This window comes from Lingula anatina, chromosome 8 (assembly GCF_051362555.1).
Source record: "Lingula anatina isolate TDL-2025a chromosome 8, LinAna3.0, whole genome shotgun sequence".
Lineage (NCBI taxonomy): Eukaryota > Metazoa > Brachiopoda > Lingulata > Lingulida > Lingulidae > Lingula > Lingula anatina.
Window position 1 is genome coordinate 8,801,976 of NC_141774.1, and position 9,226 is coordinate 8,811,201.

Consider the following 9,226-nt stretch of genomic DNA (forward strand, 5'->3'; position numbering starts at 1 on the left):
GACATGTCCCTGCAATTTGATTTTTCAAATTTTTGCCATTTCAATATTGATAATTGATTTAGTTCGAAATGTTTCTCATGATGTTAATAGACCACCTTGTCTTTTTGTACTGTTCGGAAGGAAATATGAAGATCATCCACTTTTATTTGAGGGGTTTCATCGATTTTAAGGTCTGAACTGAGAAAGATAAGCAGCTTTACAGGATATGTGAACATAGATAATATCACTTAAGGACATTTTCACAGGCATATCATATACCTTCAACATTTTTTATATTAAATAATACTAAATTGGGTACAAGTATATGCAGCTATATGTAGTAAATCTCATGTTCCATGTCCACAAAAAGGACTGTTTCAGTCCCACTATATTTATGTGTGTGTCAGTGTGCCCACCACACTTGCTGACAAAACCACTAAGAGACAGTACTATACTGATAAGAAAGTCCTAAATGAATAATTCAGTATGTTTCCATGCTAGCTGTTGTAAGACTTGAGGTGTGATAATGAACTTAGTGTGCTGTGTGAATGCATTTATAGACTCTGCATTTATGTGTCAATTCACATCAGGAGTAAATTAGACAAGAAATAGATCAATTGACATTACCTGGCTGTGTTTACATCAGGAATAACTAAGACCAGAAGTAGACTTATTGGCATCACCTTGGTGTGTTCACACTTAGTAAAACAGATCCTAAAAATAAATAATATTACCTGTTTCATTTCCCTTCTCTTTAATGAGAAAAAGAAACTTATAATCATAGGGTTGATAATAATGGGAAGGACAAACCTACAACTCTTTTAACAATGGAACATAAGGAAATGGTGCATTGCTATTGCTTCCGGGGCAGACAGAGACTGTCTTCTGGAATAACATCAGAATTTTTCAAGTTCACATTGATGGGCATCTAATTTTTCTGTCGGAAAACAGTCGAAAATTGAGGATGGGTCAACAAAGATAATTTGGAAGACTGTCAAAAAAAATATCTCTGGACCACCCATCCCCCCCCCCCAGTGCTTTACCCTGTAAATGTTGTCATACTAACAATAACAAAATTCTTGACATCACCAGTATATTGTTACATTATCAGTGATACTGGGTGTGGATAATGAGATAATAATAATAATAGCATCATTCACTATAGTACCATCTGTTATATAACCCTTTGCTAATAATGTAATTAGCTCCATTTATGTTAATCATTCCATTGCTTGGCTTTAAAAATGCAATCATTTATTTTGAATTTTCAACATTTATGATTTTACAATTTCCGTTGTAAACAAACACATGCAAGCACACACCCATGCACACATGTTAATGCTAGCTTACGTACACATACATTCGAGAAATAAATAACTATAAAGACTAGAATCTCACACAAATTCAAATATCAACAAAATACTTCTGAATCACCTGCTTGTTGTCTACATAGCAAAAAAATGTTTCATCAGGAAATAGAATTGATCAATTTCGTGATAAATTACCCTAAGATCCAGGTGACAGGCCCGTTAATTGGCGTGCACAAGAGAGTGCAATTAAGTGGTAATAGCGAATAATTGTGTGACACTGGAATTACTGACATGTACATGATGACTTCAGAAGTCTACTGGTGTTTCTTCATATTTTCAAAACTTGATTTTTATTACTTTTTCAAATATCAAAATAGAAAACGGGGTTCATCTTGGACAATTATTTTTTGCATTACTCAACACGAGCCTGAGCAGTTTATACAGCACTAAATAACCTGTTTTAAACGTATCTATCTGAAAAAAAAACTACATTAGAAAATTTTCTGTGTTAATACCTATAATTTTCAAATCTGGGAGGAATAATGGGGAACCTTCAAGCCAGGGGTTCAAATTATAAACATTAAACAGCCTGACTCATGGGTAATGCATTTTTTTTAATCAGTAAAATCCAATTTCACATCCAGGGTTGTCTCTTCTGGGTGGTTGTATTCACACTTCCACAAATCATGGTATTTTGGTACAACTTCAATGGAAATGCCACTTCAAAGTCTTGTGTCGATGTAGGGTTCATGTTAGGTTTGGTGTGAACGTGGTCTTACCAGGGATGGCCCCTTTTTTTCCTCTGATACAGAGATAGCCAGTCTCACACTATTTTATGGTAATCACTCCCCAATTGTGAACACTTTATTTTGATTAATATAATAACTATTATATAAATATAACTTTTTTTTTAAATTAATCCTTGCTAACTTTTATAAAAGCAAACTTTCAGACAACAAGCTTAATCACTTTTCACAACTTCTCATTCCCTGTTTTTATTGTAGTATCATCAACAAAAAATAATTTTGCAAAATATCAGTAATCACTTTCTTTAAATAAGGCAAATAATTCAATAAATATAGATAAATAAATATAGATAAATAAATAAAAGAATAAATGAGGCAGACAATCTGCACCAAATGAACTATAAAACAACAATCCAGCACAGTGCTGTAGCACAACATGAGTTTCGGTGATTGCCACTTCATATTCACATTTAATACATAATATCTACAAGTATTACACACTGTCTCAAGAAGGTCTAGACAGTTCTCAAGATGGATGGCCTGTCTGGATGAGACAATGTCTGACTTCAGTTAACTTAAGGGGTCATTCAGCTAGCTTTTTTTCTTTAAATATATTTATGTATATTCCAAGTTTGTAATTGGACATGCAAGCAATGATACTTTTAAAAAGAAAGAAAAAAGCCTCCGACCTCAAACATAAAAGGACTTAAATAACAACTACCAATCTGCATACAGGTGTATATAAACCAAAAAATAGAAAAAATTAATAAAATATTTTGAGCAGTGGCCCCATCTAATGTTATTAGCATTAATTGCTAACAACAAGAAATAAAATCATAAAAATGAAAGAACCGAGTTCATGCTAAAGGAAACAGTAGGCCACACCCTCCATCCTCTTTATAAAAAAACTGCTTTGCTATAGAACAAATCTTCATAATATTTCATTGGGTTTACTGAAACAAAACTATATCCAAGCCATAGTCCCCAAGCAATGAAAATTCCACATGTTAAGTACATTTCCCCCAGGCACTTTGTATGTTGATATCTGCAGGCTAACCTGGCATTTTCCTTAATATATTCTATATGTATGTAAACTTTATAAGCTTCACGTTCAATTTATCTAAAAATATTCTAACCTGGACAGAATTTTTTTTACAATGATCAACACATAGTAGACACTGAATGATCATAAAAATTTCAAAACTTTTCGGGCTTTTTTTTTCTATTCTTGCTTGAAACTTTCTATTCTTGCTTGAAAGTCTTGCTAGACTGCTTGACTACATGTACCTTACAAGACAAAAAAGTTTCCATACTTAAAACCATTGTTTTTAATTCTAACTAATGCACAGTCAGCAAGCCTTTTAATTAAGTCTACATATCATATCTTAACTCAGGGTTTGGGGTACAGACATCAATACATTTTGTCCATTTTAAAAGTCTAAACTATAACAGATGACTTTGATATTACTTGGAAATATACTGCAACACTATTTCTCAATCACAGCCATTTTCTCATTTTCATTCACACTAGATGCCTTTATAGTTTAGCTACCAGTACCCTTTCATAAAAGAATTACCTTCTCTTCCTAGACCTCAAAATGGAAGAGTTGTTAGTCATGATGATGTCTCATGCTAGAAACCATTATCAAGTTACACACAGGCAACCCACACACTGCATGCAATGATGTTTGCAGAGATTTATGGTATTAAAAAAGTTAATGAAATTAAATTAAGGAACAAAGAAGAAGCTTGAAGGTTTTATCAGTGATGTTTTTTTTTTCAGTACCACCAATTTAAGGGATATCAACTGTTCATTTTGGCCAAAAAATGGATTTTCCAGGGGTAAAGGACATTTTCCCCAAACTTACAGATGGTAAATGAATCCATTCTGACATTCAAAGTTAGTTCCTAGTTTATTAATTTTTTTCTAAAAAGTTTTTTTCTTCTTTTTTTTTGTAATAATCTCTCAAGAGATTATTACAGAGGGTAGCCATCTATGGAGGTCACATGGTCCACTGGCAAGCAGCGGTTCGGGAATAATTGCGATAACTGACGTTTTGGTGGTCAAATAGAATTCATAATATTTCTATGATTTATTTACCATGCATTTATTGTGAAATATACACCTCATACAAAGAGTTGTTATTCCTTAAAGTCTCAGATTCAAAGGTATCAAAAGTAAAATTTGCTTCAAGTTCATACACCTCCTTGGTTACATATATGCAGTAAGTCTGTCTTTAACAGTCACAAAATAATGAAAAACAGATCTTTATCTTAGAATTCAGAAAGCACCAGCTTGCATATCAAAATATCACATCAGAAAGACAGAAAACATCTATTGTAAAGAAGTACTGCCTCTATGAATAACTGACTAATGATAAGTAAGCTTAATTATTGCCTATACTAAATGAATGGCCAAAACAATTGGACCAATTAATGAACGAATGGACATTGAGTGGACAGTGGCACAAACGAGTCTAAATAGACAGACTGTACAAGATGAGAATTAATGAATGCATCTATTAAGATTAAGTGTCAACTAAAGTTCAAGTCCATTATTTGTAAATTTAAGGGTCTCATCATATCTCACAGTCCATTAAACAGAAGGTTCCACGGGTTAGATGTTGGTTCTTTAATCAAAAAGTTTATGATCTATGGAATCTGTTGCCTTCACAAGTGAATCTGGGACTGAAAATTGGCCTTAATTTTATGACCAATAATTATGGTCCACTTTAATCCATGATAAATGTGTAGTGGTCAACTAGAATAAAGAATAAATTGGTCAAAATCTTTCCATTTCATTCCCTCTGGTCGTATTCAAAACAGGGGATCCTTGGATATACTGGTCCACGGGTCAAATATGGCAAATCCATGAAAGCAAGATGACCTAATCCTTTAATGGTCTCCCCACCTCAACACAGATTAAATTTCACCTTCGAGGTTTAATTGCTCGGCCCCTGCAGGGAAGGTGCGTGTGGAGGCGGGAAGACCATTAAGGGACTAGGGGGTCTTGCTTTCATGCAGGGTCCGCCATATTTGATTCGCAAAGAGTAGATACGAGTATCATCTGTTGTAAATGAGACCTCTCTCTCTCCCTCTCTCTCTCTTTGTATACAAGTACTATCATGCCATATTTGCTTACCTGAACAGGGGCAATCCCTGTGTTAACTCACTCAAGTGCTCAGTTATTGCCAGCAGCTCAATGTATTGTTGAATCTGGAAAAAACAAAATTATCTTAAGAGCTTTTACAGCAGTTGTAAGGCCACTAAATATACCCAGTATATGGCTTTTTTATGATAATACTTCACTAGTGTAACAGTCTGATTAAATAAGCAGCACTTCACCGACAGCACACTCTAAAGGTTATTCTTAGGTGATAAAAGAAAAAAAAACATTTATAAGCATCAAGTCAGGGCACTATAAATAATTCATCAACATAAAGAGGTTAAAATAACAAACAGTTATTGTTATCAGTTCAGCAAAATTATTTTGATTCATTACAGTATATTTACATGACATGGATTTTTATATGAAATGCTTCATCGATTCATTAAACAAATAAATCTGACATGGTGCACGTTCACCTGAGTGGCAACTTCCTGGTCTAGCTGATAACTCAAGGACCAATTGTTTCTTTATCAGGTTATATCAACCTTTCAGTATATATATCAAATACATAAATAAGTTTACTGAACAAAAATAAGTTTATCGAGCACCAATGGCAGATCAAGTGTGTATGTGTGCGTGTGTGTGTGTGTGTGTGTGTGTGTGGGAGGGGGGGAGAGTGGGCTGAACAATACAACAAGCAAGACAAACCAAGCAATTTTCTATCCTTATTTACTACAATCTTTGCCCAACAGTAAAAAATAGTAAAATTTCCTAGTTTTCTCTTTAAGTATATAAACTCTACAATGGAAATTTGCAGGGGTGGTTTGTGGAGTGAATAAAAACACAGAAATGAAATGAAATGAATGAATAAATATTGAAAATTGTGGTGTTTTTTGTTCAAGTTTTTATTCAGTTCAGATTTCAAAAAGAAAGTAAATTTGCAAAAATGAAGAAATAAGTAATAAAAATAAATGAATCTTTTTAAAGCTGGCTTTCATGATCCTGGGCAATTCATTGAATAAAACAAATTTGAACAAGGGATTTTTTTCTGCACTGTTTTATCAGATTTCGTGTTGAACGTGATCAAATTTAACGAGGCTGCGTCTGGTGAAATGAAATGGGAATCGCCCCAGATAGCCTAAAACAAGGACATTGACACTGCCTAATGTTGAACAAGAATAGAAAATGTGATAATTTGCATGAGGTACACTGTAGCAATCAGGCTAAAACTATACACTGACAATATTCCACAGAAAGCAATTACAAAAGCATCCCCCCCCAAAAAAAAAAAAATAAATAAATAAATAAAAATGCTGTAGAAAAAAACTATAATTTGACAGAACTTAAGTGAAAACAAAAAGAAAACAAAAAGAAACAAAAAGAAAAACTGGCTAAAATCAGTCAGTTTTCTGTCACTTGCTAGTCGGCCATTATTTCTCACCATGCACACATTCATCCTGCAAAATCGCTTGATTTTATGCAAAGATACGCAACTTTTGGCTATCTCAGATGATTTGCATTATATACAGAATAAATATAAATATGAATACAGTATCATTTATGCACATTAATATAGTTTGCATGCAGAAATATAATTACATCCTATCCTTACAACTGGCTGACATTCTCTGAAAGCAATGTCTCTCTCTTCTCTCTCTCTCTCTCTCTCTCTCACACACACACACACATACTCACACACACACACACTTATCGAAAAGATCAACAATTCACTTTGCTTGATAACGTTAAGTGTCTCTACTTTGTTAACTGGATCACATCTGAGACTCACATGGAAGTGATATTATGAAGTCATGCAGCAGCATATAGAGCTGCACATAACGTACCATACAGGCAAAAAAGGCTCCACACAAAATGAAAATTCCCTCCAGTACTAATTATTTTGAGCCACCAGCAAAACTGTAAGTGTGAATCCTGCAGCAGAAACACTTATATATTCATGATTTTGTTGCTTTGGGGTAAAAATTTTGGTTTTTGGGGCTGTGCACAGTACATTGCTGGCAGTCATACCGCATGTTAAATATTAACCTCTGAGTTCAAAAGAATAAAATAAACAACAACAATAATATTTGGGTCATGTTGAGGGAAACTGCAGGTAACCAAACCCCGCTTAATCGAATATCATACCTGGTATATTCATTTACTTTTCACACAATATATTGCACATACTTTACACCCTGAGTTTGATTGTTTCAATGAAATGATTAGGAAGGTATTGGAGAAAAGAGTGTCACTGTCATATCCGTAAAACTCAGGGTGATACACAGCTAATACGCCAGGTCCTAAAACATGCTGGTGATATATGTACTTTATGACTGATATATAAATTTGACTTTGTATAAAGCTACTTTGTTTTGCTGCATGACTATATGATATGACAGAAAAGATACTATTTACAATCTAAATATTTCTCTCAGCAGTTTTTGTTTATTATAATTTTTACTTTTTGGGGGTGGGGGCCGGGTGGACAGGGGGCAGCCGTTATCAAAGAAACAATAAAGTATGCAAGTTCTTCACTTCTGAAGATATTTTTTTCCACCCTGGGTTCCACACTGTGACTTTCCACTCTCATGATGACGATTAACTTAAAGTAAAAAAATGAATGGAAACCACCATCAGTGTATGAGGTAACTCTGTGTCTTCAAACTCGGGGTGATGGGGAGCGCATATAAACACCATGACCATCACTCTCAAACTCAGGGTGTTTCTTCTGGGACATACTGTACTCTCACTGTCCTCATGAAACTAATGCAAAAAATCTTTGAACGGAGGTCAGCATCAGTACCCTGAAACTCGAGGCAACAGATAAAGTTTGCTGGGTGAAGGGAAGTAACTGTCCCAGCCCTCAAACCCAGGGTGAATGGGAGTTTGCACGATTACAGTCATGTCATCACCATATCCCTCTGAAACTCAGGGTGGTTATTGCAGGCATACAGTACTCTCACCGTCACATGAACGGAATGATTTCTCTTCCTACAATAATGTTATGTTCTTACCTGACATTAGTAGGCCAACCGGCGAACAATATAACAACATCAAAAGTCATGCAAAGTAAGGAATACCCGCAGTACAGTAGTTTACATGACAAACAGGGACACAGACTATATATAGTCAGAAAGGCTTAATAATATGCCTCAATTTGCCAACTTAGGGTGTCACGAAGCGCCCCATGTTAGGCTACTCACAACAAGGGGCGAGTCATGTTTGGGGTTTCTGTAGTGAACTTGTATTTCACCACGTTTACATCGATGTGCCGCGAACCGTGAACGCAGATTTTATGCGATACAAGATAGTGGTTGAATTGCCCCTGCCTATACAAGCTACGTTTTACTCACCTAAACTGAAAATACGGTACATTCACAGTTACAGGTCCGATAAAGTCATGTATAAGCTGTAAATCATGGGTCCATGTCCCTAACTTCCAGGTAAGACGAGTTAAAATGACTCTTTCCTTTCCAAAACAGGTGGTAGTGAAATTGACGTAGGTCCGCGAGTTTTGGGGAGAGCCGGGCGGTATAGTAAATTATGTTTAACACTAAATAAGCGGCATTTCTTGATCTCGTAGCCAAAATAGATCAATACAAGAGCCTAAGTAAAATAGATTGTAATATTTTTTAATACACCGTTGTAGTTAAACATAGTAATATCGTATTCATCACATAAAGATCGTAATTAATTCACTTTCTTTTTTTTTCTTTCTGCACTCCCCCGATAGTGACTCATGACAAAATAGAACAAGGCAATATGTCACCTTTTGGAGACGTCCAAAAGTACTTAGGAGAAATCCGAAGAAAAAAAAAAACTCATCAAGCCCGGGCTATCAGGATATATGATAAACTTGCTAGTCTGTATAAATCTTACCAATGTTTTATAAATGTTGACATTTATGGCGTCTTTTGTGTAGCTGCTAGCGTATCGGTGAAATATTTGATCAATTTATTGCCGCGGGATTATTAAACCAATTAAAATGTAAACTTTTAGCCGTCGTTTAAACATGAACCGGTTCTAGTAGCAAGGGGACATTAAATTCAGGATGTAAAATGTATCTTTAAACCAAATAGGCC

General features: G+C 34.9%; 1 protein-coding gene across 6 annotated transcripts in view; it reads right to left on the minus strand.

The window, feature by feature from the left end:
• Positions 1-8,661, minus strand: part of LOC106179118 (myosin-IIIb) — a 58,397-nt gene extending 49,736 nt beyond the window's left edge. For all 6 annotated transcript variants that reach the window (XM_087019011.1, XM_087019012.1, XM_087019010.1 and 3 more), the window contains exons 1-2: positions 8,498-8,661; positions 5,178-5,251 (exon numbers count right to left, since the gene is read on the minus strand). The gene's annotated coding sequence lies outside the window, so the exon portion shown is untranslated. The remainder of the gene's footprint in view (positions 1-5,177; positions 5,252-8,497) is intronic.
• Between the last annotated feature and the right edge of the window lie 565 nt (positions 8,662-9,226).